This window comes from Coregonus lavaretus (genome assembly GCF_964263955.1).
Source record: "Coregonus lavaretus genome assembly, chromosome: 18".
Classification (NCBI taxonomy): Eukaryota; Metazoa; Chordata; class Actinopteri; order Salmoniformes; family Salmonidae; genus Coregonus; species Coregonus lavaretus.
Window position 1 is genome coordinate 3,925,769 of NC_140005.1, and position 17,486 is coordinate 3,943,254.

At 42.2% G+C, this 17,486-nt stretch overlaps 1 protein-coding gene across 1 annotated transcript in view; it reads left to right on the forward strand.

Annotated features, from left to right (window-relative positions):
- actn1 (actinin, alpha 1) overlaps positions 1 to 17,486 on the forward strand; it is a 118,309-nt gene that overhangs the window by 1,012 nt on the left and 99,811 nt on the right.

The following is a 17,486-nucleotide window of genomic DNA, read 5'->3' on the forward strand; positions in this document are numbered from 1 at the left end:
CTCTCCTTCTATTGTAGACCTTCCAATCTGCCTAATTTCTGGTGATGTCAACCATATACTGGTAATGGTCTATGTGTTGATTCAGGCCTAATTAACGTACAATTACACAACAGAAGATACTTGTTTTTGTTAGTGTTGATGGTGCATTGGATTGATAGGCCTATAATATAATTGAAGATTGCAGTATTACTGCAGTACACTACAAATCCTGCTTCCAAAATAATACTGTTTTTTTTTGGCTGCAGTACTTTTGCTGTGTACCTGCAGTTACAGTGCAGTATAATAATTATTCTGAAATTACTGCGTCCAAAATACCACAGTCGACTGCAGTTACTGCACTTTTTTTGTAAAGGGAGTGATTGGTTCAGATCAGAGCTATTTGCCCAAGTATGACTGGACAAGACTGAGCAATGGAGTAGTTCAAATGAAAGTATTTCAAGAATGGGTGAAAACATTTGCGCTCTCTCGTTTTCTCTCTGTCTCTGTCTGTCTCTCTCTCTGTCTGTCTGTCTGTATGTCTTGTCTGTGTGTCTCTCTCTCACTCTCTCTCCCACACTTTTCCTTTTTGCTTTGAAAAAAGAGGGAAGAAAATTGGATGGAATCTGAGTAAGCAGTGTGGTTAGAAGGGTTGGGCTTGGATGTGAGCTTGCGTGCCCTAAAATGGTAATAATCGTCCCCCCTTCTCATGCAGCGGCAGTTGGAAAAACGTTTTCCTTTCCTTTTTTTTTTTTTTTTTTTCTTACTTTGAAAACTTCAGTTTCTAGTTTCCTGAATTATGCCGTCACCGCCAGACGGCTACCGGTGAGAGAGGGAAAACGAAGCACCGGGGCGGCTCGGTATGTGAGGTCAGGGAACGCACGTAAATAATTACAGATGCGGGGAGCCAACAACTAGCACAAGCCTGTCTGCCTACCTCGAGACCTTGTCTTCTGGAGGTACTGACTACAGCAGTTAGTAAATAATAATAATAATAATATGCCATTTAGCAGACGCTTTTATCCAAAGCGACTTACAGTCATGCATGCATACATTTTTTTTTTTTGTGTATGGGTGGACCCGGGGATCGAACCCACTACCTTGGCGTTACAAGCGCCGTGCTCTACCAGCTGAGCTACAGAGGACCACGTACTGTTAGAGTAGTTACCATAGTAACCAGCTACCATGGAGTTCATGAGCGTCCACTCGTACTGTTGCTGGCCCTTTCTTTGAATAATATGACAGTTTGTTTAGAGCAAAGGAAGGAAGGGACCACTAAATAGACCTCAAGTAATGTTTCCAGTTTATGACAAGATGTTCCTTTAGATATTTACAGTAGAGGTGACATATAAACTAGACCATACAAGGACTTACAGTAGAGGTGACATATAAACTAGACCAAACAAGGACTTACAAGTTGTAATGCGATGCATTATAACTGTTTATACCATGGCATTGTTGAATACTTGTTTCTGATTGGCTTTAAGGGCATTCTAGAGCGCGCATTATTTCCCTGTAATGCACGGTGTATTTCAGTGGCTATGAAGTTCATTCTTACATGTTCTATGTTTGAGCTGCTTTTGAAAGCAAAAGTCAAATTGAAAATATTATTGGCATTATTAAATTCGATGTTCTTAATAGCAAGCTAGGACTGACGATTTGGTTAGCGAAACCATAACCCAATTTTGGACTAAAGGAATCTAACGTTACTCTTTAGTCCAAAGACCTTGCACGTTCTGTTTTAAAGGGCGAATTGGCTCTGGAAGCCAAAACAGCCAAGAACTCCATCTAAAGGTGAATCGATTCTCAATTGCGGTACGTTTCTAGAAACATGAAGCCCTCTACTTTCATATCACCTCAGCAGACTGAGAAAGAGGGGCCTGGACCACCCACAGACATGTAAACAATGGGACAAAATGCATCCTGTGAGAGTTCAGACTAGCACTTGATTTGTGTGACGACATATCAGTAGTTGGGAAGGAATGACAACAAATCATATGACAACCAACACATGAACAGTGATTGGAGTCATACTCTGATGGAGTTTATGTTTTGGGGGGGGAGAGAACCCCTGATGGCTCATCCCTCCTCGGTGTCTTGACTGCTGTATGGTCACACATAACCAGATTCATAATTTGTATCATGTGTTTCTGAACGTGAGGACACAGAGAGAGCGAAGTGGGTTGTTGTGTGGAGCTCTGACTAGACAAAAAAAACAAAAACATTATGGGATGGGAGCACGCCGGGAGGGATAGAGGGGGCGGGAGTGGAGGAGAGGGGGAGGGGGCAGGCGTGTACTAGTGTCCTCCGCCACGGGAGTGCATATTTCACTGACACATACATACACACACACACACTAACCTCACCACAGATTAAAGTGAATGAAGTTTGTTGATGTTCCTTAAAAGAGTTTAGTGACCTGTTCTTTTCCTTCAGTGTTTCCCTGGTAGATCAATGTTAGTTATGGGCTCAGGTCAAGAGTAGTGCAATATATAGAGAATAGGGTGCCATTTGAGACTCACCCCATGAGATGATGTTTCCTCCATAGAATTAGGAATTAGAATACTAGAATGGACATGAACCTTCTATGATGGGATAAAAGTCAGCCATTTTGTTCAGGGAGTTGGTCAACCATGGTTTGCCAGTGCTGTGATTAAGATATTGTGTAAAATAATGAATTTGAAGACTTTATCTGCACTGTATGTTTGTTAGCTAGTTTTAGAGGAATGAGTCCATAAATTTTTCCCATTAACTGCCAATATGCCAACATTTGATTCAAACAATGCAGTCAATCCACAGCCATAGACTGGTTGAAATCAGTTGATGATAGGACTTAGACAAGTTGTAAATGCAACAAGTACTGATATTGTATGATATAATAGGACTCACAGCTTTCCAAGACAACAAAAACGAGTCTGTTTACATATATTTTAGAGGCTATTTATATAGGAAATTGGTCTAAAACTGTCTTTATAATTGTATGACAATATTTTAGGTTGACTATAATTCCATTTCGCAATTACTGATACATTATATGCCTTAGTTTTATTGTCCTGCATAAGTAAAAGTAGGAAATGCATCATGTACAGAGCATTCGGAAAGTGTTCAGACCCCTTGACTTTACAGCTTTATTCTAAAATGGATAAAATTGTATTTCTTCCCTCATCAATCTACACACAATACCCCATAATGATTGCAAATGTATTAAAAATAAAAAACACTTATTTACATAAGTATTTAGACCCTTTGCCAAGAGACTCGAAATTGAGCTCAGGTGCATCCTGTTCCCATTGATTATCCTTGAGATGGTTCTACAACTTGATTGGAGTCCACCTGGGGTAAATTCAATTGATTGGACATGATTTGGAAAGGCACACACCTGTCTATATAAGGTCCCACAGTTGACAGTGCATGTCAGAGCAAGAACCAAGCCATGAGGTCGAAGGGATCGTCCGTAGAGCTCCGAGACAGGATTGTGTCGACTCACAGATCTGGGGAAGGGTACCAAAACATTTCTGCAGCATTGAAGGTCCCCAAGAACACAGTGGCCTCCATCATTCTTAAATGGAAGAAGTTTGGAACCACCAAGACTCTTCCTAGAGCTGGCCACCCGGCCAAACTGAGCAATCGGGGGAGAAAGGGCCTTGGTCAGGGAGGTGACCAAGAACCCATTGGTCACTCTGACAGAGCTCCAGAGTTCCTCTGTGGAGATAGGAGAAACTTCCAGAAGGACAACCATCTCTGCAGCACTCTACCAATCAGCCTTTATGGTAGATTGGCCAGACGGAAGCCACTCCTCAGTAAAAGGCACATGACAGCCCGCTTTGAGTTTACCAAAAGGCACTTAAAGGACTCTCAGACCATGAGAAACAAGATTCTCTGGTCTGATGAAACCAAGATTGAACGTTTTGGCCTGAATGCCAAGTGTCCGGTCTGGAGGAAACCTGGTACCATCGCTACGGTAAAGCATGGTGGTGGCAGCATAATGCTGTGGGGATGTTTTTCAGCGGCAGGGACTGAGAGACTAGTCAAGATTGAGGGAAAGATGAACGTAGCAAAGTACAGAGAGATCCTTGATGAAAACCTGCTCCAGAGCGCTCAGGACCTCAGACTGGGGCGAAGGTTCACCTTCCAACAGGACCACGACCCTAAGCACACAGTTAAGACAACGCAGGAGTGGCTTCTGGAGAAGTCTCTGAATGTCCTTGAGTGGCCCAGCCAGAGCCCGGACTTGAACCCAATTGAACATCTCTGGAGAGATCTGAAAATAGCTGTGCAGTGACGCTCCCCATACAACCTGACAGAGCTTGAGAGGATCTGCAGAGAATTGGAGAAACTCCCCAAATACAGGTGTGCCAAGCTTGTAGCGTCATACCCAAGAAGACTCTGCTGTAATCGCTGCCAGAGGTGCTTCAACAAAGTACTGAGTAAAGGATCTGAATACTTATGTAAATGTGATATTTCTGTTTTTAAATGTTTAATAAATATGCAAAAAAAAATCTAAAAACCTGTTTTTGCTTTGTCATTATGGGGTATTGTGTGTAGATTGATGAGGGAGGAAAAAACTATTTAATCAATTTTAAAATAAAATAGATTAAAATGTGGGAAAAGTCAAGGGGTCTGAATATTTTCCGAATGCACCATATGCGTCTACTGCCATTCATTCCAGTTAGACTGGTTTTGAATTTTTCCTTGACCAAGACAGCTGCCATTTTCGTCCCATTTCTGAACTTTTATTGGTTCTAACAGATAAGCAAGCTAGCTAGCTAGCTGGCTAACATTGTAGGTTTACACAGTCTAACAATAAAAATCATTGTTTTCTTATCGATTTTTTATTTATTTTTTATAAATGTGCAAAAAGAAATCTAAAAACCTGATGCCTGGAAATACTTTGTATGCATGCTTATGGCGATTCACTTTTTCACACATGGAAAACCATTGTTTACTCCGTTGCTACGGTCACCAGCAGCGTCATTCTCTGTGTTTGGACGTGGAGTTTGCGGTTCACCTTCAAAATAAAAGTCCCTCATTAAACGTCATGCAAACGGTTACAATTAGTGGAATCTTTGCAATTAGTGGAATCATGCCATATTCGAACTAGATAATGCTAAACAGGGTTTGAATGTTGTTACATCATTAAAAAGTACATAAAATAATTAGTTTGACAATAAACAAACGGTTGACTGCATAATTGCATTGGGGGCATACTTATATGCACTGTACAGCCTTACCAATGGATTGTGCACCCATGAAACAGGGTATCAGCCTACTAGTTTTATGAAAGTTTGTATGAGTGTGGCCCGTAAAAAAGACGCAACGGTAGCCTAGACACATGTAGCTTGTTGATTATTGTCGGCCAATCACAGCAGCGCTACAGTCAGAGGCCGTGTGTAGCAAGTGAATGACGTTGGCTAAATGAGAAAGGAGTAGGCTGTTGTTGATCAATGATCAACCAACAGGTAGGCTGTTGTTTCATATGAATGGAGTTGTTGTAGACACTAACAGGGAGTGCAGCAACAGCCTCAATTAGCCTTGCTACTTTAACTAGCTAGCTGGCTAACTTAGCTGGCTACTGTAGCTAGCTAGCTGGCTAACTTAGCTGGCTACTGTAGCTAGCTGGCTAACTTAGCTGGCTACTGTAGCTAGCTAGCTGGCTAATTTAGCTGGCTACTGTAGCTAGCTGGCTAACTTAGCTGGCTACTTTAACTAGCTAGCTGGCTAACTTAGCTGGCTACTTTAACTAGCTAGCTGGCTAACTTAGCTGGCTACTGTAGCTAGCTAGCTTCTTTACAACGCTTTGATGCAGTCAAGACAGGCACTGCCAGATGGTATGATAGATAACCTATAGCAGCAACGAGTTTGTTTAACTAGCACGAGTCGGTTTGGCTACTTTCTCTCGCTCTCGCTGTCCTTCACACATAGACTGTCACACACACTGGCCCCTGCTTCTCTCTCGCCTCTCCCTGACCATTCTGCTGAAACAAGCAGAGTGCAGCACATCGGCTCTCTCTCTTGTCGTGCGAGCAAGTCTCCTATTTCTTTAAAACACATGCATGTTGACTATCCGGATATCCCCGAAACAACATATTATGATATTATTTGAATAGTGAAATCATTTCAAATGCCCATCCCTAGTTTAGCATGAGCTAGTGCAAGTATGGCATGATTCCACTATTTTTATCAGTTTGCATCACGTTCAATGAGGGACTTTTATTTTGAAGGCGAATTGCAAATTCCATTATTGTGGCTAATCGTTATTCTGGCTAGCTTCACACAGGTAGGGACAAGCAGGTACCAGGCCAGTGTTCAGCTGGAGGACAGCCACAACGTTGGCCATCGTTCAGATAGAAATGTATCATTTACTTAACTTTTATTTAACCAGTGGTTACAATACAGAAAATAAAATTATACACCATTTAAAACACAAAATTCAATAAATTGCTAATATTATATAAACATTCGAACAAAACAAACACATTTATCAATGTAAAAATCCCTTTCTCCTAAACTGACCCGGAGACAACAACACATCCAAATGAAACGTTACTTGGAGATTATTCCACAAGATAGGGGCCTGGTAGGAAAAGGCAGATTTACCCAACTCTGTGTAGAACAAACATGCCTCTCTGATTCCAAGGAATCATGTCAGTTCTTTTCATGGCATTATTTCTATCTGCAACGTTCCAAAACATTTTTGTACTGAACATGCCCAGACAAACCCACTGAGCTATACAAACCCCGCTCTGCCCATCGATTGTCTGCCTGGAAAGCCTCCGCAAATGAAAACGTGTGGTGGGCGTGGACCAGGTCGACCCCCCCCCCCCCCCGCACCGTTCTGTGTGCCCCGCCCCTCCTCAGCCAGGTGACCCTGGTGGGCATGCAGGTCTATTACACACTAGGGTTCACTGTTCTGTTGGGACTGAAACAAGACTGAAACAAGACTGAAACAATACTGGAGAAAAATATATTTGTAGTAGGTACTCATATATGATTATAACTTAATAATGACACCTCAGCTTCATACTCTCTCTCGCTCTTTCCCTCTCTCTTTCTCTCCCCCTTACTCTCTCCCTCTCTTCTCTCCCACCCCTTTCTTTCTCTCTCTCCCTCCCACCCCTCTCTTTCTCTCTTCCCTCCCTCTTTCTCTCTCTCTCTCTCTCTCTCTCTGTACCTCTCTCTCTCTCTGTACCTCTCTCTCTCTCGCTCTCTCTCTCTCTCTCTCGGTACCTCTCTATATTTCAATCTACAGATTCATAATCTCATCATCTAGAATAGACTTCCTGTGTAGCTGTTGCCAGAGCCCAGGGGTGTAGTGAGTGCAGGTGTTTACAGACTGACTGGCTGATTGATTGACTGACTGACTGACTGACAGACTGACTGGTTTCTGAGGGCTAATTTGTCCAGGCATGTCCTTATAAGGAAACGACTGAGTTGTTGTACCTTCAATTTGGCCCTGCTGCCTACCAGTAAGCCCCCGCCACCACCTTCAAGCCCCGCCCCTTCTCCCTCTGCAGCCTCGGTGCCTCCTACATTCCCCAGCCCAGCATGTCTCCTCTGTGCCAGGGGGAAGATAAGGTTTGATTTGATTCCACGATCCATTAAATTCCAGGATAAATGATTGTTCATTGCATTCCAACCATGGCTGAGTCTGAGCCTGAAAGAAATAGCAAGACAATCTCTCTGGTTGGGTTGATATATAGTACCAGTCAAAAGTTTGTACATACCTACTCATTTCTTTATTTTTACTATTTTCTACATTGTAGAATAATAGTGAAGACATCAAAACTATGAAATAACACACATGGAATCATGTAGTAACCAAAAAAGTGTTAAACACATTTTAGATTCTTCAAAGTAGCCACCCTTTGCCTTGATGACAGCTTTGCACACTCTTGGCATTCTCTCAACCAGCTTCACTTGGAATGCTTTTCCCACATATGCTGAGCACTTGTTGGCTGCTTTTCCTTCACTCTGTGGTCCAACTCATCCCAAACCATCTCTATTGAGTTGAGGTCGGGGGATTGTGGAGGTCAGGTCATCTGATGCAGCACTCCATCACTCTCCTCCTGGATTTCTGGAATACCTGGGAATTTAAAAGTTTTATGTTTCAAGTTCTATTGTCACATGCACAAGTAGAGTGAAATGCCTTTCTTGCAAGCTCTTTCCCAACAATTCAGTAATCAATATCAATTCAGTAATCAACATCAGTTCAGTAATCAACATCAGTTCAGTAATCAACATCAGTTCAGTAATCAACATCAGTTCAGTAATCAACATCAGTTCAGTAATCAACATCAATTCAGTAATCAACATCAGTTCAGTAATCAACATCAGTTCAGTAATCAACATCAGTTCAGTAATCAACATCAATTCAGTAATCAACATCAGTTCAGTAATCAACATCAATTCAGTAATCAACATCAGTTCAGTAATCAACATCAGTTCAGTAATCAACATCAATTCAGTAATCAACACCAGTTCAGTAATCAACATCAATTCAGTAATCAACATCAGTTCAGTAATCAACATCAATTCAGTAATCAACATCAATTCAGTAATCAACATCAGTTCAGTAATCAATATCAGTTCAGTAATCAACATCAATTCAGTAATCAACATCAATTCAGTAATCAACATCAGTTCAGTAATCAACATCAGTTCAGTAATCAACATCAGTTCAGTAATCAACATCAGTTCAGTAATCATATAATAAAATAGAATAAAGCAATTGTAAGCTATAAACAGGGTCAGTGCCAGTACCATATTAACAATGTGCAGGGATACTGGAGTGGTACAGGTAGATATGGATAGGGGTAAGGTGACTAGGCAACAGGATATATGATAAAAAGAGAAGCAGCAGCGTATATGATGAGTGTATCTATGTGTGCATGTGTGTCGTGTGTGTGAGCAAATATTATTATTATGTTTTTTTTTTGTCATTTAGCAGACGCTCTTATCCAGAGCGACTTACAGGAGCAATTAGGGTTAAGTGCCTTGCTCAAAGTCACATCAACAGATTTTTCACCTATTCGGCTCGGGGATTAGAACCAGCGACCTTTCGGTTACTGGCACAACGCTCTTACCCACTAAGCTACCTGCGTGTGTGTGTGTGTGTTGTGTGTGTGTGTGTGTGTGTGTGTGTGTGTGTGTGTGTGTGTGTGTGTGTGTGTGTGTGTGTGTGTGTGTGTGTGTGTGTGTGTGTGTGTGTGTGTGTGTGTGTGTGTGTGTGTGTGTGTGTGTGTGTGTGTGTGTGTGTGTGTGTGTGTGTGTGTGTGTGTGTGTGTGTGTGTGTGTGTGTGCGCGCGCGCATAGAGTCAATGCAGATAGCCCAGGCATCCATTGATTAGCTGTTTGGGAAGGTTTACTGGAATTTTGCAACCCAAAGTTTGAGCCAGTGTCTCTACTCTACCCAGGAAGGAAGGGGGAGGAGCCAGTGTCTCTACTCTACCCAGGAAGGAAGGGGGAGGAGCCAGTGTCTCTACTCTACCCAGGAAGGAAGGGGGAGGGGTTATGTCTCTACTCTACCCAGGAAGGAAGGGGGAGGAGTCAGTGTCTCTACTCTACCCAGGAAGGAAGGGGGAGGAGTCAGTGTCTCTACTCTACCCAGGAAAGAAGGGGGAGGAGCCAGTGTCTCTACTCTACCCAGGAAAGAAGGGGGAGGAGTCAGTGTCTCTACTCTACCCAGGAAGGAAGGGGGAGGAGTCAGTGTCTCTACTCTACCCAGGAAGGAAGGGGGAGGAGTCAGTGTCTCTACTCTACCCAGGAAAGAAGGGGGAGGAGCCAGTGTCTCTACTCTACCCAGGAAGGAAGGGGGAGGAGTCAGTGTCTCTACTCTACCCAGGAAAGAAGGGGGAGGAGCCAGTGTCTCTACTCTACCCAGGAAAGAAGGGGGAGGAGTCAGTGTCTCTACTCTACCCAGGAAGGAAGGGGGAGGAGTCAGTGTCTCTACTCTACCCAGGAAGGAAGGGGGAGGAGTCAGTGTCTCTACTCTACCCAGGAAGGAAGGGGGAGGAGACAGTGTCTCTACTCTACCCAGGAAGGAAGGGGGAGGAGTCAGTGTCTCTACTCTACCCAGGAAGGAAGGGGGAGGAGTCAGTGTCTCTACTCTACCCAGGAAAGAAGGGGGAGGAGTCAGTGTCTCTACTCTACCCAGGAAAGAAGGGGGAGGAGTCAGTGTCTCTACTCTACCCAGGAAAGAAGGGGGAGGAGTCAGTGTCTCTACTCTACCCAGGAAGGAAGGGGGAGGAGTCAGTGTCTCTACTCTCCCCAGGAAGGAAGGGGGAGGAGTCAGTGTCTCTACTCTACCCAGGAAGGAAGGGGGAGGAGTCAGTGTCTCTCCGTGCACATAAACATGTATGTCCTGATTCTAAATGATAACATTAGTCAGTGAAAGCACCAACTATGCTGTTTCCATGCAGTGCTGGAAAAAACCCTGGAAACATAGACAACATGCAGACACACACAGATCCTCCCCCCTCGGTCATTATTGAACACGTGACCATAACGGTGTCTCGTGGAAGCAGACAGAAACATTCTAGCACCGGTGTGTGTGTGAGTGTGTGTGTGTGTGTGAGTGTGTGTGTTGTCTAACTTTTCTTGAAAAGCGTTTCCTCTTCACCTTCCAACACCGCAGGCTGTCACCCAGACCCTCCAAGTTGGATGAGGAATTCAGTTCTCTGGTTCTCAGCTTGGTTTTTATCCACAAGTCATCTTTCTTCAACGAGTGGTATTCACACTCTTGAGTCAATCCAGAGCTCGATCACACCATTTTGCTCTCTGCCTACAACTATGCTAGACGTGTATTATTGAATGAGCTTTTCTGTAAATGCAGTAGAGGAGGAGTAATTCCAGGAGCACAGGACAGTTCACTATGCGTAAGCTAGTGGACAAACATGCCAAGTCATCGCACACTAAAGAGTCCCATGCTTGTTTACAACCCATTTCTAATGCATGTCTAAATATGGACCTGAGAAAAAAAACGACTGAGGTGAATATTTGCATCAATGTCCTGGTGGCATTACAGAGCTTTCCAGTCAGATAACAGATAGTTAATTGCACACGTTTGACTCTTCAAACGGCAACATTCTGTACACACTGACTTGGGCAGTTATAACTTAATAAGGAAGAAATGTACTTCTCTCTCCCACCACCCAGTTTCCATGTTCTAACTACAAAGAAACTCTTTCAATAAAAAAAAGGACGAAAAAAAAAAAACTAGTTATGGGAAAATGTTCCTGTGTTTTGGTGCGGAGGTCTGGTTAGCTTGGCGAGGAGGTCTGGTTAGCTTGGCGAGGAGGTCTGGTTAGCTTGGCGAGGAGGTCTGGTTAGCTTGGCGAGGAGGTCTGGTTAGCTTGGCGAGGAGGTCTGGTTAGCTTGGCGAGGAGGTCTGGTTAGCTTGGCGAGGAGGTCTGGTTAGCTTGGCGAGGAGGTCTGGTTAGCTTGGCGAGGAGGTCTGGTTAGCTTGGCGAGGAGGTCTGGTTAGCTTGGCGAGGAGGTCTGGGTAGCTTGGCGAGGAGGTCTGGGTAGCTTGGCGAGGAGGTCTGGTTAGCTTGGCGAGGAGGTCTGGTTAGCTTGGCGAGGAGGTCTGGGTAGCTTGGCGAGGAGGTCTGGTTAGCTTGGCGAGGAGGTCTGGGTAGCTTGGCGAGGAGGTCTGGGTAGCTTGGCGAGGAGGTCTGGTTAGCTTGGCGAGGAGGTCTGGTTAGCTTGGCGAGGAGGCATGGGTAGCTTGGCGAGGAGGTCTGGGTAGCGTGGCGAGGAGGTCTGGGTAGCTTGGCGAGGAGGTCTGGTTAGCTTGGCGAGGAGGTCTGGGTAGCTTTGCGAGGAGGTCTGGTTAGCTTGGCGAGGAGGTCTGGGTAGCTTGGCGAGGAGGTCTGGTTAGCTTGGCGAGGAGGTCTGGGTAGCTTGGCGAGGAGGTCTGGTTAGCTTGGCGAGGAGGTCTGGTTAGCTTGGCGAGGAGGTCTGGTTAGCTTGGCGAGGAGGTCTGGTTAGCTTGGCGAGGTGGTCTGGGTAGCTTGGCGAGGAGGCATGGATAGCTTGGCGAGGAGGTCTGGGTAGCTTGGCGAGGAGGTCTGGGTAGCTTGGCGAGGAGGCATGGATAGCTTTGTAAATAGTTGGCACTACATCGGAAGGAGGAGGAAAAACCTTTCACATCTAAAACCAGGTAATAAATGCATCCAGCTAGGCTGACTAGCTAGCTACAATAGTATTGTCACTAGAAGCAGTCGTGTATATAGTGATGGGGGGAAAAAAAAGCTATACACTTATTTCCATATCGGGATATTATTTTTGAGAATATAGCGCAATATAAATTTTGCGCTAGTCAGCTATAACTGCGCCAAAACTCCGGTATTTTTCAGTGTTGTGGCTACAGTAGTACTCACAGAACTAGAAGGAGGAGAGTGGCCCTCCCCATTCAAGTCAATGATGCTATATTGTAGGGCGTTGACTCACTGCTTTTCAACGTAGACAAAAACGGGGCGATTCAAGAGGGTGCTACTAAATTAATGTCAAAACGTAGTTTTCTTTGCCCTATGTCATTTAGTAATTACATAGAATTAATCATTAGATTGTTCTCTACAATATTATAACCTTAATATACTTGCACTTGACAGGTGTTGATGAAATAAGAACGTTTATTTGCTGTGACCGTTGCTAGTTCAGACTGCGCCTCTCTTGTTTGGATCGCTTCCATATTTGGCATTGTGAGGTGGTACTATTTGGAGGCGTTTCCACTGGTTGGACCAATCAAAATCAACTTGATACCTTCGTAATTTTTCTCTCCAGATCCTTGGCTTTCGTTGCCATCTTCGTTGAGGGGACGTTTCTATGGCGATTTAAAGGGAAATACTCTGAAATACACAATGAAAACAGGAACAGATTGTCTTCACGGAGGGTGGATATTGAAATTAAGTCTCTTAGCTATGTAAATATATATTTAGTCCCTACTTAGTTTTGTATTCAGCGGATTTCATTTAGAAAAAGCCCATGTTTTCACTCACAAACCTGCAGCCACTAGTTAGCTTGCCAGTTGACGTTCGAATTTACTGCCATTCTGTCGCCGAGCAGCGCCACAGAGTTCTGTTGAACAGTGACCACTTGTTGATCAGGCCCGTGATGACATTCCATTCACTCTAAACATACTCCATTCTCAGAGTAAATTGTCTAACTTTTGAACTTTAGAGACTATTGTTTTTCCGACAGAATTCTCTATTGAATGGACATACTTTATAAACCTTGAATGAATTCATCCTTTTATTTTTTGAACACCCTACGTATTGCTAAGCGGTTCCAAGTCCTTTCTAGAGATTATATTTCTATGTTAGCAATGTCATTAGAGGCAGTTGTATAATTAAGCAATAAGGCCAGAGGGGTGTGGTATATGGCCAATGTACCACGGCTGAGGGCTGTTCTTATGCACGACGGAATGCGGAGTGCCTGGATACAGCCATTAGCTGTGGTATATTGGCCATAGATCACAAACCCCCGAGGTGCCTTATTGCTATTATAAACTGGTTACCAACGTAGTTAGGGCAGTAAAAATAAATGTTGTGTCATACCCATGGTATACGGTCTGATATACCACGGCTGTCAGCCAATCAGCATTCAGGGCTCGAACCACCCAGTTTATAACACAAAATAAACAATGATGGGTTTGCAATTAATAAGAAGCAAGGTATACAAGAGTCCTCAGCTGCTTTGTTTGATAGAAGACATCAACAGAACATTCTGGAAACGGATGAGAGAGAGAGACCACTGAGTCTAATAACCCTAGATGCAGAATAATGATGTTACTCTGGATACTGTATGCCTATAATGTAACTAAGACACACATGAGAGAAAGCCTTGATGTTTTTGCAGTCGAAAGACTGGGATGGTCTGGTATTTGACAGAATTCAAAATAGATAATAAAATACAGAGGTCTGAGTATAAAGATCTTGATAGTAGAGTAGATGAAGACCATGAGACCTATTGTGAGAGTGTGTGTGACTCAGAGACACCATAGCCAAGGCCTCCTCTCCTCCTGGGTTTCTCCTCTCCTCCTGGGTTCCTCCTGTCATCTCCTCCTGGGTTCCTCCTCTCCTCCTGGGTTCCTCCTCTCCTCCTGGGTTCCTCCTGTCAATCTCCTCCTGTGTTCCTCCTCTCCTTCTGTGTCCCCCCCCCTCCTGTGTTCCTCCACCCCTCCTGTGTTCCTCCCCCCCTCCTGTGTTCCTCCTCCCCTTCTGTGTCCCCCCCCTCTCCTGTGTTCCTCCTCCCCTCCTGTGTTCCTCCCCCCCTCCTGTGTTCCTCCTCCCCTCCTGTGTTCCTCCTTTTATCTCCTCCTGTGTCCCCCCCCCCCTCCTGTGTTCAGGAGAGGGATGTGAGAGTGAAGGGAGAGCAGGGAGGGAGGGCAGATGGAGGAGGGGGATTGAGGGAGGGAGGGGCAGAGAGGTTTCATCAGACCAGAGAATCTTGTTTCTTATGGTCCGAGAGTCTTTAGGTGCCTTTTGGCAAACTCCAAGCGGGCTGTCATGTGCCTTTTACTGAGGAGTGGCTTCCGTCTGGCCACTCTACCATAAAGGCCTGATTGGTGGAGTGTGACAGAGATGATTGTCCTTCTGGAAGGTTCTCCCATCTCCACAGAGGAACTCTGGAGCTCTGTCAGAGTGACCATTGGGTTCTTGGTCACCTCCCTGACCAAGGCCCTTCTCCCCCTGATTGTTCAGTTTGGCCGGGCGGCCAGCTCTAGGAAGAGTCTTGGTGGTTCCACTTCTTCCATTTAAGAATGAAGGCCACTGTGTTCTTGGGGACCTTCAATGCTGCATAAATGTTTTGGTACCCTTCCCCAGATCTGTGCCTCTTTACAATCCTGTCTCGGAGCTCTACGGACAATTCCTTCGACCTCATGGCTTGGTTTCTGCTCTGACATGCACTGTCAACTGTGGGACCTTACATAGACAGGTGTGTGCCTTTCCAAATCATGGCCAATCAATTGAATTTACCACAGGTGGATTCCAATCAAGTTGTAGAAACATCTCAAGGATGATCAATGGAAACAGGATGCACCTGCGCTCAATTTCGAGTCTCATAGCAAAGGGTCTGAATACTTATATAAATAAGGTATTTCCGTTTTTTATATTGAATACATTAGCTAAAGTTTCGAAAAACCTGTTTTTGCTTTGTCATTATGGGATATTGTGTGTAGATTGATGAGGGAAAAAATGTATTTAATCAATTTTAGAATAAGGCTGAAACGTAATAAAATGTGGAAAAAGGGAAGGGCTCTGAATTTTCTAATGGTAATATTCTAATGGTAATATACTAATGGTAATATACTAATGGTAATATAATAATGGTAGTATACTAATGGTAATATACTAATGGTAATATACTAATGGTAGTATACTAATGGTAATATACTAATGGTAATATACTAATGGTAATATACTAATGGTAGTATACTAATGGTAATATACTAATGGTAGTATACTAATGGTAATATACTAATGGTAATATACTAATGGTAGTATACTAATGGTAATATTCTAATGGTAATATACTAATGGTAGTATACTAATGGTAATATACTAATGGTAATATACTAATGGTAGTATACTAATGGTAGTATACTAATGGTAATATACTAATGGTAGTATACTAATGGTAGTATACTAATGGTAATATTCTAATGGTAATATACTAATGGTAATATACTAATGGTAGTATACTAGTAATATACTAATGGTAGTATACTAATGGTAATATACTAATGGTAGTATACTAATGGTAATATACTAATGGTAATATACTAATGGTAATATACTAATGGTAATATACTAATGGTAGTATACTAATGGTAATATACTAATGGTAGTATACTAATGGTAATATACTAATGGTAATATACTAATGGTAGTATACTAATGGTAATATTCTAATGGTAATATACTAATGGTAGTATACTAATGGTAATATACTAATGGTAGTATACTAATGGTAATATACTAATGGTAATATTCTAATGGTAATATACTAATGGTAATATACTAATGGTAGTATACTAGTAATATACTAATGGTAGTATACTAATGGTAATATACTAATGGTAATATACTAATGGTAGTATACTAATGGTAGTATACTAATGGTAATATACTAATGGTAGTATACTAATGGTAATATACTAATGGTAATATTCTAATGGTAATATACTAATGGTAATATACTAATGGTAGTATACTAGTAATATACTAATGGTAGTATACTAATGGTAATATACTAATGGTAATATACTAATGGTAGTATACTAATGGCAGTATACTAATGGTAATATACTAATGGTAATATACTAATGGTAATATACTAATGGTAATATTCTAATGGTAATATACTAATGGTAATATACTAATGGTAGTATACTAATGGTAATATACTAATGGTAGTATACTAATGGTAGTATACTAATGGTAGTATACTAATGGTAATATACTAATGGTAATATACTAATGGTAGTATACTAATGGTAGTATACTAATGGTAGTATACTAATGGTAATATACTAATGGTAATATACTAATGGTAGTATACTAATGGTAATATACTAGTAATATACTAATGGTAATATACTAATGGTAATATACTAATGGTAGTATACTAATGGTAGTATACTAATGGTAGTATACTAATGGTAATATACTAATGGTAATATACTAATGGTAATATACTAGTAATATACTAATGGTAGTATACTAATGGTAGTACACTAATGGTAATATACTAATGGTAGTATACTAATGGTAGTATACTAATGGTAATATACTAATGGTAATATACTAATGGTAGTATACTAATGGTAATATACTAATGGTAGTATACTAATGGTAGTATACTAATGGTAATATACTAATGGTAATATACTAATGGTAGTATACTAATGGTAGTATACTAATGGTAATATACTAATGGTAATATACTAATGGTAGTATACTAATGGTAGTATACTAATGGTAGTATACTAATGGTAATATACTAATGGTAATATACTAATGGTAGTATACTAATGGTAGTATACTAATGGTAATATACTAATGGTAATATACTAATGGTAGTATACTAATGGTAGTATACTAATGGTAGTATACTAATGGTAATATACTAATGGTAGTATACTAATGGTAATATATACATGTAGACATGAGTAATAGTGACCAGTAGCAGGATAGATACTAATGGTAATGGCAATCAATAATCAATGAACAGCAGTGTAATGGTAGTAATAAATCTAATCAATAATCATTTAGCGTCAGTGAGGGTGTGTTCGTGTGTGTGTGTGACCCCATCCATTAGGCTTAACGAGGCAGGGGCAAGGCAGCGTGACTGGGGTCGGGGTCGGGGTCGTTGTGACCAAGGAGTTCCTCTGAGATTTAGAACTGGACTGGATCAACTATGACACAGAGCCAGACACACACACACCTAACCCTGTATTAATAGAGAGATCGGGAGCTAAAGGCAATGGAAATCAGGTTGTCGTGTAA